Source organism: Limulus polyphemus, unplaced genomic scaffold (assembly GCF_000517525.1).
Source record: "Limulus polyphemus unplaced genomic scaffold, Limulus_polyphemus-2.1.2 Scaffold3172, whole genome shotgun sequence".
Classification (NCBI taxonomy): domain Eukaryota; kingdom Metazoa; phylum Arthropoda; class Merostomata; order Xiphosura; family Limulidae; genus Limulus; species Limulus polyphemus.
This window is the reverse complement of record NW_013668782.1, coordinates 51,536-68,945: the sequence shown is the minus strand read 5'-3', so window position 1 is coordinate 68,945 and position 17,410 is coordinate 51,536. Positions and strand designations below refer to the sequence as shown.

The 17,410-nt window shown below is 35.3% G+C and overlaps 1 long non-coding RNA gene across 2 annotated transcripts in view; it reads left to right on the top strand.

The window, feature by feature from the left end:
• The window catches only part of LOC111088127, a 41,517-nt gene extending 40,020 nt beyond the window's left edge, over positions 1-1,497 (top strand). For both annotated transcript variants that reach the window (XR_002612724.1, XR_002612725.1), the window contains one exon: positions 1,037-1,497. This is a non-coding gene — a long non-coding RNA (uncharacterized LOC111088127). The remainder of the gene's footprint in view (positions 1-1,036) is intronic.
• Positions 1,498-17,410: the final 15,913 nt, after the last annotated feature.

Sequence of the window (17,410 nt, the reverse complement as noted above, 5' to 3'; positions counted from 1 at the left end):
AATGATCTGGTTGGTTGAAGGTTGAGCAAAAGGGAGATCTTTTTCGGTGTTAATAGAAGACTTATGGTTGTTGAAACGTTCTCTAAAAATCTTTTGGATCTGTCCTACATACTGGTGATTGCATATTTGACACTGTATAAAGTAAATTGTATTTTGTGTTGTGCAAGTAATTTCTTTAGTTGTGCTTGTCAGAAAAAGAATCAATGGCTTTTTATGAAGGTGCTGGTTTGACAGCGAGTTTTATTACATGGATGACAACCATTCTTCGGTAGGGTGTAATTCACTTTTACATGATCAAGGATATCTTCTAGACTTTTGCTTTTCCGGAGAGAGAGACAACAGGAACTTCAACAAATTCTTAAAAACCAATGAATCTTTTTTTCTGACAAGCACAACCAGAGGAACTTACATCTTTTTATTTATTGTTATAAAAGTAACTAAGATGTAAAAAAATAAAAACATTAACATTATTTATGATAGCACACACACACACGTTGTAAGGGTAATTGTGTAATTCAACGAGTATGTTGGTAACTGGATAATTTGTTTCATAAATTTGTCACACTCTGGTAATACCTATCGCCATACTCTGACAGGGTCTAAAGTACAGCTGTAAAGAAACAATAAATTAGCACAATTCTCACACTTTTGTAAAGTATTAGCTTCGGCTGTAAGAATGAATAGTGTGTAACTATCTGTTACAATGTATAGTCATTCTAGAAATAAAAAATGGTAACTTAGGTATATTTTGTGTTTTGCAGCTTTAAATTTTTCCCAGATTACTAATTTTGCTACACTAAGTGTTAGGATAGAGAAAATAACATATAATATATAAAGTTTTTCATTTGACATTCATTTAGGAAGTTCTAGAAGTTATGCAAATTAAATTTGAAAACTGAAGATAAAAAATGTGTCTTTATTCTTAACATGAAAATCACCTTGCACTTGTACTGAATCAGTAAAGGCTTTGGTAACTTCAATGACAAATCTTTAGTAAAAATACTAATTACGAAAAATATTTTTTCGTGTACAACAGACTAGATACTGAAGATGCAAGCCAAGTTCTTTCAGTGTAGACATCAGAAGGTCGAAGAGCATCTTTCCAGAGCCAGCAGAGGGCCGCCGGCTCTCGTTCTCATTGTGAGGATCAGGTTGATCGATAGGCTTGTTTGAACTATACTTGGTCAAATCTTAACGAAGTCTGACTAAGTGATAGTTAGCGTAGTAGCCTGAATACTATATAAGAACTTGCTAGGGTTATTTGGACTTATTTACGAGATGATCAGATTTCTTCAAGAGCGTGTCTCATTTCCGGTGCAACACGTTTGGAAACGAGGGTGGTATGTAAAAAAGGCTTGAAGAAACGCTGAAAAGACAGAATGAAAACTTCTTGAATACTCTGAGATCAACGAAAGCTGTATAGTGTCGAGAAAAATATGTTGTATCAGACTTTAGTAACTAAGAATAAAATCCAATGAGTTTGTTTATCCCTGCATACACCTACCTAAGACATATTGAAATTTGTCCCGTTTCACTTATGTCTGCAGTTTTATCCACTATAACACAAAAGGCCTCGCTATGTGTGTCTTCATTTTTTATTTGTGTCATTACGTGATACAATATTAACTTGACGATCTCATTCTATATAGCTGGAGACATACATTAAAAATATTTTAGCTATGGTAGGTTATTTATCGTTGGTACAATTGGTCTACAAAGATTCCTCAATTTATATCAGAGTCTTCAACGACTTAATTTCTTGATTCCACATGCCCTCTGAGAGGGTTTTGGTTTTTCTGCAAACATTTGTTTTAATTGTCACTTGCAAGTATTTTCTGTGACTTTCTACTTGTTGTTTATGTTCACTGTAAACAGCTTGCAGTACAGATTTTTTTTGTTTTTGCATAGTTTTGTACAATAATTAGTTGGTCATTGATTTCACATGCTTTTCACTGTGAGTTTTTTCTGGAGTTTTTCAGATGATTTCCAGTTGGTGAACGAAAAGGGGCTGTTACTACTAAATTTTCTACATGTAAAACAAACAGCCTCAACATTTGATGTATCATATGATAGCCAAGGATACTTATTAAACCATTGAGGCTGAAAAGAACATTCGTATGGATTATTTGTGAATTTGCTCTTAGGAAAATTCTGATAAAATTGACTGATTAAGTGCCATTATTGACTTAATATTTACAATTTTAGGAGTGCCAACAACTTCTGTAGTATTTGTCAATGATAGGATGTGTAATTTTGGAAACTTTGGGGGGTCATAAAAGGCTGCATAATTTAACACTTGAGGATTATTTGGTAAATTAAGATAATTGGAAAATGTGTCTGGAGGTCGTAGTTTAGCTGAAGAAAACAAATTGATCAGAGAATTGTCCTCAACCTTCTCTGCTGATGCTGGTTTAGAGAAGAATCGACTCAGTTGCAATTAATTTCTCCTGACAGTATGGGAAAATGTTGCTGTTACCCCAAGATGAGCTTTGAGAGTTTGTGTTTCCTTGTAGTCTAAGTCAAGTTCCTTTTTTTCGGACATTGAAGCTGACTCTATATTTGTACAATATTTTATGTAGATGAGAGGTTAACATTTTGAAATGTGTGGTAGTAGAAATTTACTCTCATTAATAATAGATGGACAGTTTTGTGTATTAATCTGGATTCTAGAGGTAGAAGAAAATATAAAAAAGTAGCACATTCAATCACATGAGGAAGAATGTACGATTTAGAAATCAAGAATAATATATGTCTGTTAAAATTACTTTTTTAATTTTTAAAAGATGCTAAAAGTACATTTTATTCCTTTTTTCAACAGGCTAGAGGCTGGTTTTGTTTATGTTCACGAAAAATTTTATCGTTATTAAATGTTATAAGCTATGACATTTAACATTGGTGCTTTGTTTGTTTTTGAATTTTGCACAAGTTACACGAGGGCCATCTGCACTAGCCGTCCCATCACCACCCACTGCCAACTCTTGGGCTACTCTTTTACCAACGAATAGTGGGATTGACCTTCACTTTATAACGCCCCCACGGCTGAACGGGAGAGCACGTTTGGTGTGTGACGGGGATTTGAACCCGCGACCCTCAGATTGCGAGTCGACCACCTTAACCACCTGGCCACGCTTAGAATATTATGTATGCTTTACTCAGTCCACTTTCTCTTTTAACATATACACGACTGTTTCAGTTTAAATTGAATGATTTAGATAGTTATGTAGTGCGAGTTTTAAATTTAGTTATTTTTAGAAGTGACAGTTTATTGCAAGCTTGTTTACGTAATTGTTTCTGAATCATACATTGTGTACTTCACTTGTTGAGTGTTGGCGATTGCTGTATTGTTGTATGATGTTACTAGAACATTCTGAATATTTCTCATTGTTTTAATTGAGTATTATTGCATCATAATATCTAGTAGTGTGTAGAATATTCTAGACCTCAGTCGGGTATAAATACGCATCGGAAATGTAGGTCGATAGTTAGATCTGGACTGTGTGATTGTGAATTTAACCATAAAGATCATATAGTGGCAATTATCACAGACTGTATTGTAATAACAAAGCAGAGAAGAAGAATTCGTATTGTCAATTGTGTTCTAAAGTAATTGAACCAGTAATTGAATCTTTGTGGATTTTGATGAAAAAGAGACAATTATTTGAAGTTCTGGATACAACTGTGATAATCAACAGTGTAAGGAACATTTGTATATACGTTTGACTTGTTTTAATACATTATTTTAAAACAAGCTGACTATGCGCTCTTTGTTTATTGTTGAAATTTATCGCCAACAAGTCACAAACAACTACTGTAAAGAATCCAGCCCATACACAAAATTCGACATTTTTTGAAACTCAGACAGAAACAGGGCATGCGAGAGAAAGGGGATATAGATATCATAATATGATTATATGATAATAAATGTTTAATTTTAGTAAGATTTTCTAAAAAAACATGAAATTTCGTTAAACTCTGTGAGCGAAGCTGTTTAAAGTGTATTTAAAATGAAGAACAGAAAAATTTACTCCCAAGTTATTTCAGATAAAATCATAATTTTGTGACTTCCAGTTGTATACAATTAATATCTCATTTGCAAATAGAAAATCACTATCGTAATAAGATGCGGTGACAATTGGTATCTCAAATATAAATGGAAAATCACTTTTATTATGATAATAGCCCGTAATAAGATCAAAATAGTTATAATAGTTAAATTCTATAATTTTCTTGTGATTATGTGTAGCAAAAACATTGAACCATAAAAAAAGGATAGCTGCTCATCCCCTGATTATAAAACTGGTGAGAAAGCACAAATAAAGCTCTCTCCCTAGTTATGCAATTATAAGTTAGAAACACAACACGATGTAAAAAACGACATTTTCATGTTTTTTAGTATTTAAGCGGCCAATCAGTTGGTGGTAAGTGCTACTAGTCCGTTACCTTCCTTCTAGACAGCATTTCAAAATTAATGACATTGGCAGATAGCTTTAGTAGCTTTGCAATAATAAAGACAGGACAAGTAAATTTAGTGACAATGGGAATTAAATGCCCAGATCCTCAAATCAAGAAGTATCTTCCCTCCTGCCAATTATGTAGCTATGTTCTTAACACCAAAAATATTATGGTAATGTTCTGATTACTTGAATATTTGGAATAATATGAAACAGTAAACAATCTAAAACCCTAACTTTGATTAGTTGATGACAATTGATTTAATCATAATTTCAATTAGTTGAGTATCTTTGTAATATATTGTTTATTTTATGGGACAATAATCGATGCAACTGCTGCCTATAAAAAATCGATTACGTTATCAAATTCTACTCTGTAATATTGTCAGATTACCATGATTTCCCTCAGGGCAGCCTTCAGGAATCACAAAAGCAAGAATAATCGTCAGACAAGAATAATATTGCAGAGCAGTGCCATATTTTCTCTTCCTTTGACTGAGTCTTAACGAAAAGAAAAAGACTGGACATTGGATTGTAATCAATCAGTCATTATTACACAAAGACCATCCAATCAACATGAAGTTTAGATACTTGGACGAACGTCCTTTAGGTGTGTTGAACCATTCTTTAATGTTGTATAAGCAAGTACAAGTTTCTAGGAGAAAACCAGAGGGTCTAGACCCTCCCTCCATCCATTTTTGTTCCAGAAATTAATAATTGTATTTTTGGTGTTGTTTAAGCAGACACGGATCTAGTGGAGGGATCCAGAGGGGCAAATCACCCAAATATTTTTTCAGAAATTAATAGTTATAAAATTCAATGTTGTAAAGGAGGCACAGATTTAGGAAGGGGTTCCAAGGGGGTCAAAACCCTCACCCTACCCCTTCCACCTTTTTTTTTCAGAAACTAATAATTGTATTTATTACAAAATATAGGCAAAACAACATTTAAATTACACAATATTTTTTATTAAAAATGACTCTACATGTTTTGGTAGCTTCTGCTACCATCATCAGGAGTAAAAAATCTATGCGAACAGCAGGTGTTTTATACAAGAATGGCCAGACTCACTGTAATTCACGAGGGTGACATGGAATACTGCACAAATGAAGTCAATATTTCTCTTCAAAATTCGGTACTATTGCTAGCCAACCCTTCAGCTCTATTTAACAAATGACTATTTAACTTACAACTCATAATTTCAATATATTCTCTGATACTAAACTCATTTATTGTATTGGATTCATTTAAAATTGTTTTATGCCACTGTATTGAATGTCATATTTCTGCAACGTGTTCGGCCAGCGGAGAAATTAACATCCTTTTGTACTGAATTTGAAGTTCACAGCAATCCAGTCTCAGTATCAAAAAATACCTGCTTATTTCTAAACGAACAAAACAATACAAACATCAATTAAATGTTGCTATGGTAATATTTAGTACCTTGGCTTATTCCAGACGCTAAAATTATGTTTGACGTCTGAGAAAGCTGAAGCAGATTTCACCTCTGATTTTGAATGGAATAGTGAAGGAGAAGTTGGACTACTTTATTAGGCAGCCCAGTGCTTGAAATGGATGGACTATGGAGCGATGGATGCAAGACACAAGTCTGAGTTTGAATGATCAAGCCATTCTTTGAGTCGCAGTTAAAAAAGTATTAATGTTACTATGACAAGAAAATGTTTACTTTTTACCGAGTTGAAACAAATAACTTGAGTATTGGCATAAGTAGGTGAAAAAGCTTACTTTACCTAATAAAAAGTTTGAACATTTACATTACTGTTTCAGATATGTAGTTAAGCAGTCGTCAATAGTTAGGCTACATCAGTAAACAAAGAGGAAATGTTAATCTGTATCTTTTCCCTCCAATTTCTAAAAGCTTCGTCTGCAAAATAAAGTCTCTCTGTGTTAGCGTTATGCTGCAATGGAGCCTTATAACATCTTTGAAATGATCATGCAACAGTGGTGAAATTGACTATAGTTTTTGTGTAATTTGTTAAGAAATCAAGAATGATACACTCTTTAGTAGTTCTGAAAAAGGCCTAGTAAAGCGGAAAGAATGTGCCATGAAGCACTCCAAGTATAAAGATAACGGGAACAGAGGTGAGGTTGAAATTGTTTTGAATACATTCACTACTGATAGGCCTACAGAGGATTCTATACATTGGTATAAAAGGAAAAATTGCACACTTGGAAAGAAATCATCCCACACAGCAGCATTTGTCAAGAAGAGGACTTCAAACTTGTCAACAATCGGAATCAAATGGAAGTCATGAGTCACCGAGAACTTTGAAAGTTCTTTGAAACCTTTGACTGGTCTTTGTGTATATTTTGTCAGAACACTAAAACAGAGTCCATGCTTATAGTTGCAAGCTTTGAATGAGCGAAAAAAAATCATGTCTGATGCAACACTTGCAAGCAGGCACTCAACATTCATTGAGAGACTAAAGATGCTTGTTGGTAAGCTGTATAGAGTTTCATACAGTCGAAAGAACAACAGAAGCAATGAAATGCACCATAGTGTTTCCAAAAGCGTTTCCACATAGCCTTGTAGCTACCCTTTTGCAAAAAGAGTTCATATTAAAATTATCTCACCATACCTTCACAGAGTGATGACATCTTACTTGCTATGGAATAGTTCTAGTAATAATATAATTGCATAGGCGAGGAAATAACAAAATGCAAAATATAATATACATCAGTGGTGAAAACTCGACCAATTAAAATAAAACACGAAAACAACAGTTCAGGCAACAGCCCTTCATCAGGTTTCCAGTGTTTTGTTATTTCCTCGCCTATGCAATTATTTTATTATTAGAACTAATCTTTCTTGCTGTGGTTCATGTTGCCCATCCAAAAGCAAAGGGTATTAATATTTGTGATTTAGAAATATATGAGTGCATTCCAGATTGTTTGCTGACCTTTCTAAGTGTGTTATATTGTGTCCAAGACACAATCTGTGATGGCTTAGAAATGGAAAATGTGGGTGGACTTAACAAGCCAGTTGATTAAACATCAAAACATCCTTTAACATTTGTGTTATGTGTTACCTAAGATATGGCATATGACATCAGTAGAGGAAGTAACTGGACGCCCAAGCATATTGGCCTCAGTTGCTCTCTTCATCAGGCCACTAGATCCAAGAAACTTGTTCGTCTGTTTCATAAATCAGGGCACTTCATAAGCTATCGAAATATTTTGCAAGTAGATAAAACTTTGGCAGAAAATGCTTTGAGGTCTTTGGACATGAGAACAGGTGGCATAATTCTACCAAACTTAGTCAAGGATAGACTTGTACATTTTTCCACTTACAACATTGACATCCTTGACTCAAATCTAGATGGCAAAAAAACCTTTCATGCTACTCAATTCACAGCTTGGCAACATGGTCCTAAATTCCAGGAAAATATTTTGGAAAACATTGTTCATTCTTACAGACAAGTACTACAAGTACCCAAAGAACTGAACAATTTCATTCTACCATCAAATTATGTTGCCAAGCTTACACCAAAGTTTTATGTGCCTGTTGACATGGATTGCTTTGAAGACTATACTGGAAATGGCAACACAAATGATGCACCAACAGTTGCGAAAGAGTTGTCTTTTGTTTTCAAAATGAATAAGGCAGAAATCAAAGTTAGCTGGACAAACTTTCATCAACAGCTGTGCCTCATTATATTTTAACTATCTATCATTGAATATATGCCTATATTTCTTGCTCCAGCTCACAAACTAGAAAATCTAAATATTGTCATACAAAGATGTTGCTTTGTAGCTGCTAGTCTTGAACAGAGCTATGTAGTATTGACTGAAGATGAGGCTCTTTATTGCAAGTTGATGCATTTGAAATGATCAAATACAGACTATCTAAAGTTTTTATCCCTCACCTTGGAGGTTTGGATATAGCAATGAATTTCATCAAAGTCACTTCCAAACATATTCAGTCAGTTGGTATTCTGGAAGCTTGGGTTGAAAGTGGCCTATTTTCACAAATAACAACTGAACTTGTAATTTGTGGAAAAGGTTATTCAAAAGCAATGTATACACACAAACTTTACTACCAAGCCATGTGGAAAATTCATCTACCACAAGTTTTTCAGTACCTAGCAGAAAAAGATGTTGACCTGAAAGACGGCATTGACTTGGCTATTGACCAGGGTGCAGATGATGATCTGATAAACATACTAGGCTCTTAAAGATTTCTGGATTTTCTGAAGGAGTTCAAATATGAGAGAAGTGTTTGTCCAATTTTTTTGTTTTGATGGAATTACTTAGAAATGGTCAAAGGTCTGTTGCTTTTTACCAGGGTTCAAAGGGAAGGAGATTGGAAGTTGCATCTGATTTTATTTCAGAAAATGCTGCCATACTTTTTCAATACAGCCATAGTAACTATGCCTGCTGGGGTACTATATATTGGTCAGAGATGCACCAGCTTCCGCCTGAGGGCTACGAAAAATTCCAACAAGGTAACTTTGTGATTAAAGATAGCCAGAAGTTCAATCAATTAGATCCTTACCATGCCAAGTAGGGGCTGAACAAAGTTAGAAAAATTGGAGGAGGCATTGTTAGAATTACCAGATTACATTCTGCTTTGTCAAAGTGGGCACCCCTTAAAATCTTTGATCCAAAAAAGCGGAGAATACAGAAAGTATTTACGGACTTACCCTAGATGATTCAATGGAAAGCAAAGAATCAAGCAAAAAGTCCCATGGACTTGTATGCACAGTGTGAAGAAAACCTCAAACAAGTGTTGCAAATGTTCTCACTTTTCTTAGCTGATTCAGACTTCACAGTTTTGTTCAACATTGCAAACAAAGATCAAGCATTTCCAGATTTAACCTTTCTACAGCAAAGATGGATCCTGCACACTGTGCCTTGGAAGAATCATTTGTCCAAAAGCAAATATCTTATATTTGCTAGCATGTATGAAGTGAAAGCCTCATATATGGGAACGGACAAAATCAAGACAATTAAGGCTGACCAGAGTCTTTTACAGTGACTTGTTGTTGCGTATGAAGCTGGGCAAACTCTTGACTTGAATGAAATCATGAAACATGAATTGCCACCAGTCCCTCTTTCTTCAGCAGCATTGAATAGCTCTTTGAGATCAGGATCAAAGTCACTTCTAGCTGAGGAGCTAACAGCAAAGAGCCTGTCTCAATATAAAGATGAATATTGATCATTGATGGTATGTCTGTAGTCCATATTTTTGGAAAAGCAGAAGGAGCAAAAACCTTTGGTGATTTTGCTAGTGTTCTCTATGCACTGGTCTTTAATGCAGAAGAAAAATTCAAGCGACTTGACATTGTCTTTGACCATTATCAAATTTTGTCTCTAAAGTCCGCCACTCAATGCAGGTGCAATAAAACCAAAAAAACCCACGTCAACCAGAAGGCCAATTCAGTCTTCCAATGTTCCTTTACCTCGTGACTGGGCAGGTTTTCTAGCCGTTACTGAAAACAAGATTGAATTGGTTGAGTTCCTATCAGTAGAAATTTCAAAGCAACACAAGCTGAAATACCTGTGATTGTATGTGTGGAGGGATTTATTCAGCAAAGTCGAGTCTTTTGAAGCCAATCAGATGTTGCTGTGACATGCCTTTAAAGATCCCAAGAAAAAGCAGATACATGTAGAATACTACACTATATCCATTTTAGCACTTCTGTCATTATTGTACAAGCTCAAGACAAATATGTTGCTGTTGCTACTTGCCCATTTTGAGAAATTTCAGTGTGAAGAACTGTGTATGGAAGCAGGTTCTCATAAGCTTCCCAATTCATGAACTTGTCTCTGCTTTGTCACCACTATGCACCTTGTCCAACCTTTTGCCATTTCACGCCCTTAGTGGCAGCAACTTAACATCCCTTTTGGCAGACCATAGCAAGAAATCAGCTTTGAGATGCTTCTTTGGCACAGTGCACTCCTAGATGGACTTGGCATTGCCCCTTGGACATTAGAAAAAATCAGGAATGTTGAAAATTTTGTATGTAGAATTTTTGAACCTGCTCTTGAAGCAGATTTTATGGACCAAATACGAGTGGTCCGGTTCAAACAACGCTCAGCAGTTAGACAAACTTTCTCCAACTTGTGATTCTCTCAAGTTTCATATCGTGAAAGTACACTAACAGGCTACAAGCACACATTCCATTTCCAGAGATTCCCCCTGCAACTGATTATGGTTGGGTACTTGAAGATGGTCAGTTACAGCCAGTTCTGTCCTCTCTACCTCCAGTACTACAAGTATGTGAAGAACTGATCACATGCCAGTGCAAGATGAAATGTTCAATAATGCGATGCAAGTTAGAATGCTGTGGGACATGCAAACGTGCAGGCGATTGCGTGAATATGGACAACTAGTATATTTATGTATGTATATTTAGTATATGATTTTCCAAATTAACATATGACCAAAAGCTATCCTCTACTATTGAGCATGGATTTTGGGTTTAAATTTAGATATACCAGATACTATTTAATGCAATTATGCAGACATGGAAATGGCAGCCTATATGCTTCTATAAACACAGTCTTTGGGTAACAATTTTGTGGTTGTTTTTCAGTATTTTTGGAAGAAAGAATTTAGGTTTGCAATCACTATTTTTGAACTCAGCATTCACAAGTTGACAAAAACTGTATACAAAAAGGAAATTTAACTTCATGTAATAAAATATATAAACCAAATCCCCTGTATAAATGGCAGCCTTTTTTTCTAATTTTGAGGATGAAGGAACCATTTGCCAGGTGGACAAACAAAATTTTGGAATTGAGCACCCTCAATTGTTTGCCATAAATTATCCCAAAATGCTTGATTCATGTTTTCTAGCAGCTTTTTCGGAAAAGTTAACCAGAGTATTTAGTTCTTTGCTTAAAATTACAGTGTTTATACTTTTTAACAGATATACTATGGTTTTATGAAAGTTGCAATGTCTATACACTTTAGTCTTTCTTTATTACGTTCACCAAATAAAGTAAAATTGTCATCAAATTAGATAAGTTTACTCTTTAGTGAGTATGGTAGGTGATTGCAAAATACAAACATTTATCCTATTCAAACAATGTACATAAATAAGTTGTCTAACTGGCTATTCAATTATATGTAATTGTGACCTGTTTTAAGTAAAAACATCGTGAGTAAAACGTGTTTTCACTATTTAATTATTAATTTATTTGATTTACAGAAGTTTATTGTGGGATTACTGTATATTTAAAAACAATGACAATCGCCTTGTGGTATTTATTCAACACTGTGAAGGTCCTTAACATAGATCTCCCTCTGAAAATGACCCAGAGTGGCTAAGAATGTTCTTCCCCTGATGTTCAACTTTCTGTGCATAGGGACGTCAGTCATCTCAGGATTGTCATAGTGGTGTGTGGCAGGATGAGGCTGATACTAATTCGGGTGATCTCCATAGGACCCTCCCCCTTCCCAAGTGAACAATAGTTAAGGTACAGCCTCTCCAGCTATGGTCAATGCCACCACTTAATTAGAAGAAATCAGAATTTCAATTAGTGGATGACATTTGCCAATAGAAGGCGTTTTACCAGCAGGAGGTATAGCAAAGTAAATGTGGTGTTTTGTGAGGCAGTTTTAGATCTATCAGAAAGGAGACCTACTACTAGAGTAATCAGTGATCACAAAGGAGACTGACATCAAACCAAACCATTTCATTCCATGACACAGGACCTAGCACTCATGTGAGTGCATGGGCTCCTGGAACAGCCTGCTCCATAAATCAGGATAACCCCACCTGACATAAGCCACAAGTTTAAGGCGTGAAAAAGCTGAAGCAGATTTCACCACTGAAATTAAAGAGAATAGTGAGGGAGAACTTGGACCATGTCATCGGCTATTTCAGGCAGAACACTGCTTGGAATGGATGCAGTATCTGACTGTGAGTTTGGATGATCCATCCTTTGACACCACTGAACACCTGAGTAAGATACAGCTCCAAAGAAACTCCAAAGATGAACTTGATCACTAACAAAAGTTACATATCAGAACCTAAGTGGCTTTTGTAGACAGAAATCCTCTCAAAACTTGTGACATCCTAAGAAAGTCAAACTAAATAACAATTAAGGTGCATGAGCAATATACTTGTATTTACATACAAAAGGCTTAATTAAGATTAAACAATCTTTTTGCGCAAAAAGATCATTCAAGTTTTTTAAGCCAAATTAATTTTCCATTAATAAAATAAAAATAAATAAATAAAAGAGGATACACGACAATAGCTGTAGAATCAGTTAGATAATATTTGTGATTTAGAATAAAAATGGAGCACATTCACAGGATGCAGATACTGTGAATGCTGAGAAAAATATGAAAAAAATGATGAAATAACCATAATTCCTTTTCCTATAAAGTTGTTGACCCATGGGTAGTGGTGGTCAAAAGTCTACAATTGAAAATAGCCATTAATGATGTTGTGTGAATCTCTAACAAAAAGATTTATGGTACAATGTCCATTCACTTTCCATTTTTGGAAAAAACTAATTTTTGTTATTATGTATTAACATACTACAGGAAAGCTTTTAGGACAAATTTTATGTGAAATACTGTAAATCTTTCTTTAATAATATTGTTACGTCAGCGGAAGTCGCGTGACACTGGGAGCATGCGCTCGAGTTTCAAGAATTATCGGGGAACCCAGCGAATGTCCCAGGGTTTGTTAGACACCCTCTTTTCTAGTATATAAGCCTGGCAAAAAAAAGCCAGCGATAGGCAGATAGATTGAAGAGATAGATAATTGAGTCAAGCGAACAGTAGGCGAACAGTGAACATTCGGATCGAGGTCATAACTTTGAATCAGCTGTGTTCCATGAATTCTGCAAGTTGTTTGGCATACGAAAAACCAGGACAATGCCACTTCACCCACAGTCTGATGGGATGGTAGAAAAGTACAATTGGACTGGGATGTCTTACTCCCTCCACTGTTGATGGCCTATAGAACAACAGAGCGTGAAGCCACTGGACGCCCACCTTACGAAGAGTTGCCTGAAAATGTTTCAGAGTTCGTGAAAGTTTTATCTGAAAGGATGGATGATATTCATCATCAAGTGCATTGAAACTTGAAAACGTCTGCTGATTCCATAAAGCTATCTTATGATAAGAAATCTACTGAAGTCAGCTTTCTACCAGGTGTGGTTGTATAATCCCAGGAAGACCAAAGGGAAGTCTCCTAAGTTGTCTTCTCCATAGGAAGGCCCATATGACATAGTGGATCGTCTCTCAGACGTGACTTTCCGGATAAAATGTGGTCGGCGAGGTAAGCCAAAAGTGGTGCATGCCAACAGGCTTTCGTGTTATCCCAGTCCAGGACATTTCAGTTGGAATGAAGTGAACAATGGAACAAATGACGATGCTGAAGAAGTGTCACCTGAAAAAGCCTCAGTCAAAGAAGAAACTTTATCTGGTTTTGAGAAGGGAAACAGTGAAGCTCTTAACAAAGTTACTATCACTGATGTGACTGTTACCGATAATAGGACATTTCCTGATGGAGCAGATGAACCCACGTGAAGCAGAAGCCAACGAGACGGAGACTAGTATGGAAGAAGATACGTCCCGTAAAATTAAGAGATTTTGTTGAATTTTAATTTTGTGTTTGTAAATTCTGTACATTTAATTAAGTTATTGTTAATTATCTATTGGTTTAATGTAAGTGGCTGTTGTTCGGGACAAAGTGACTGGAAGTAAAGTGCGTGAATCGTTGTGAATTATAGTTAAAATGACTGTGGAAATTAAGTGTGTTGCAAAGTTGTATCGAGAAAGAATAAACTAGTTGTAATTAAGAAAGGACTTGTATTGCTGAAGTTTCTCGGAAAGAATTTCTACGGGAAATTAACAAACAAGCAAATACGTAACACTATTCTTCTTCAGGAGAATAAAGGGTTATGTTTAATGAGTGTGATGAAATGTATAGGAACAGATGTCGACATCACGTAAACCAGATGTTCAATACGAGTTAGCCGTGAAAACTATCCAATCATTACCTAGAGTTTTGGTGTCAGGCTTAGTTTGTACCAAAGAGTTGTGTACAGTACATAAAACACTTAATTTAAATGTGATAATAGTTGTAAGAAATATTAACCAATTTTTACAAAGATAAAACAAATAACAGCAAAAGGGGTGGGAAATAAAGATATGATAATATGATGCAATATATATGAAATAATACCGATATAATACTGAAAATATGAAGTAAGTTTAATTATGAATTTAGTTTTGGAAATCTTTTCAGTGGCATGCAAAAGTCAACAATCCCGGGATCAAGTTTGTTTTTTTGAATTTCGCGCAAAGCTACACGAGGCCTACCTGCGCTAGCCGTCCCTAATTTAGCAGTGTAAGACTAGAGGGAAGGCAACTAGTCATCACCACCCACCGCCAACTCTTGGGCTACTCTTTTACCAACGAATAGTGGGATTGACCGTCACATTATAACGCCCCCACGGCTGAAAGGGCGAGCATGTTTGGTGTGACTGGGATTCGAACCCGCGACCCTCGGATTGTGAGTCGAGCGCCCTAACCACCTGGCCATGCCGGGAATAACCCGGGATCAAGATTGATGCCATTTGGCGTTACAGTATTTAGTAGTGCTATCCAGTAAGCTTCTTTAATTTCTCTGTTTCTGTTAGATGTAAAATTTGTCTATGTACCCGTTAGTTTAACGTCTTCAAGAAAGTGTCCAGGCATAGTGATTTGTGACCAGAAGTTTTGTTTTTGTTGATTTGTGGTTATTAAAACTTTCCCGTATAATTGTTTTGGTTTGACCTTCATACTGGAAGTTGCATTTTCGGCATTGGATTAAGTAAATAACGTTTCTTGTAGAGCAGGTTATGGTTTTAGTGGTTCTGGACTGCTTTGGTTGTCTTTATCGGAAAATATTGTTACATCTCCGTTAGTTAACTTTACGATACTCTTAATTTCAACAATCGCGCTAAAACAAGCGCTATAACAACGAACGTGCTCAACTTCAATAATACCCTCTGACTGCAGATCAATTACTCACTGTCTACACACACACACTGTTCCGTCACCCTCTTATATATATACCAGACTACCCTATATCTAGTAATCTCCCGACTATTCCCAAAGGTTCGAAAGAAGTGGCGTGACACTAGTCACGTGACCTCGCTGACGCAACAATATGTCTATTTCCTGCATGAACTTACAGGTTTGGCATCATTTGCTATTGCAAGGATGACTTCCACCTGGTGTCGACTTAAAGTTGACTTTGGCATGAACTAATTGTGAATGCAAAGTTTTATTTTTTCTGAAAGAAACTAAAGGAACTTCCGTAAAAATTGGTTTTAGTCGATCACTAGACCACCGTGACCCGTTGTGTCAACCACTATTCAGAGGTTATTCAATATTGCACCGAAATGAAGGTTTAATTTGAGATAATTCAATTAAATATTTCGCCCATTCGTGTTATTCATAATTCAAGCTAACATATTTGATTGTTGCTCGGGAGTAAAAGTAAAGACCATTTCATTTTTCAAAAAAGTTAAGTAAGAAGGTTCGTAAAGAGCGCCAACTGTAGTGTAAATGATTTTTTGAATGAGAAAATAAGTAAACAAACAAACAAATAATCTCAGAGTTTTAGTAGTATATAGAAAGATTCTTCAAAATCTTGTTTTTGTCATCTTACGCCTTTTAATGAAGATGGGAAAATTGACAGGGAAATAATATACTAGCCAATGCTCGGGGAGAGGTTTTCGTTTATAAAATTTTGTTGTTGTTCTTGACTTGATTTTTATTCTATTACCTCGTCTCCATAGTTTACTATTTGCAAATAGCTAATAATATTGTAGGTCCATTTTATTGTTGTTCTTTTTACGCGCCGTTATTACACATTTTCATCTCATCATTTAATTTCTGTTATGCATATATTGTTGTATAGAAGATATTTTAAAGTGATTCATCAGGTGGAAAACGACGTTTTATAATAATGGAATGTACTAAAAGTGACCGAAAAACGGCGCTATCTCGGTAACCCGTGGCCCGATTTTAACGAAACTTGTTTTATTCTGTTTCTATTCTCATTTCATTACAAATATGACGCTATTGTGCGCCGTTTTTGCGGTATTTAATTACAGACAAGCACACAAACAAACAAACAACTCAGAGTTTTAGTAGTACACAGATTAAGCTAAAGGAAGTAAAAGTGTTTTTTTAGTATCCAGGGTAGGTTTTTTAGTTTTGGCTACCGTTATATTATTTAAACGTCTATCACTTAGGCCTTCTAGAAATCTCTATAGCCTCTACATCAATGAATTACAAACACAAAATAAATAAATTAATAATACTACCCACACTAAATAGTCTTTTATATCTGACATTGAACATTCCACTGATTTATAAATACATCAGTACTTTTTACCTAAAAATAATATTCAGTGTTTTAAGATGCAAAAAACACTTAAGGCTTTCTTTTCACATTAATTACTTCTTCAATTAAAATTGTATTACATGGCACACTAGTCCAATAACTAGATTGGTAGTTTTTAAATCTTTACCATCTAGACATTAGATTACTATTACTTAAAGAACTAAGCCTAGTTGAATCGTATCATTTCCAAATTTGGTGACGATACTATATTACAAATGCTTGGAACAAATTAGGTTTATTGAGAAAGATTCTGTTATTTGAAAAGACCGTGACTGACTTACTTACTTTGCCTGAACTTAAAAAATTGTCAAAATATGCGGTAACATGAAGCAAATGTTACACAAGCTCGTGCTACTCGTTAGCTGTTAGTCCTAGCTAGTGTGCCTCGAAGAAAACTTTTATTATTATTATCGTTATATTTATTTATATTACCTAATTTAACCTAACCTAGCCTAAAATGTTTACATTTTTAATTAATTTTATTACAATAAATAAAGAACAGATAAGAAAAACAAGAAATATGTCGCTCGCCTGTGTTGTAGTTTGTTTTGTTTTTTGCCGTCGACTGTC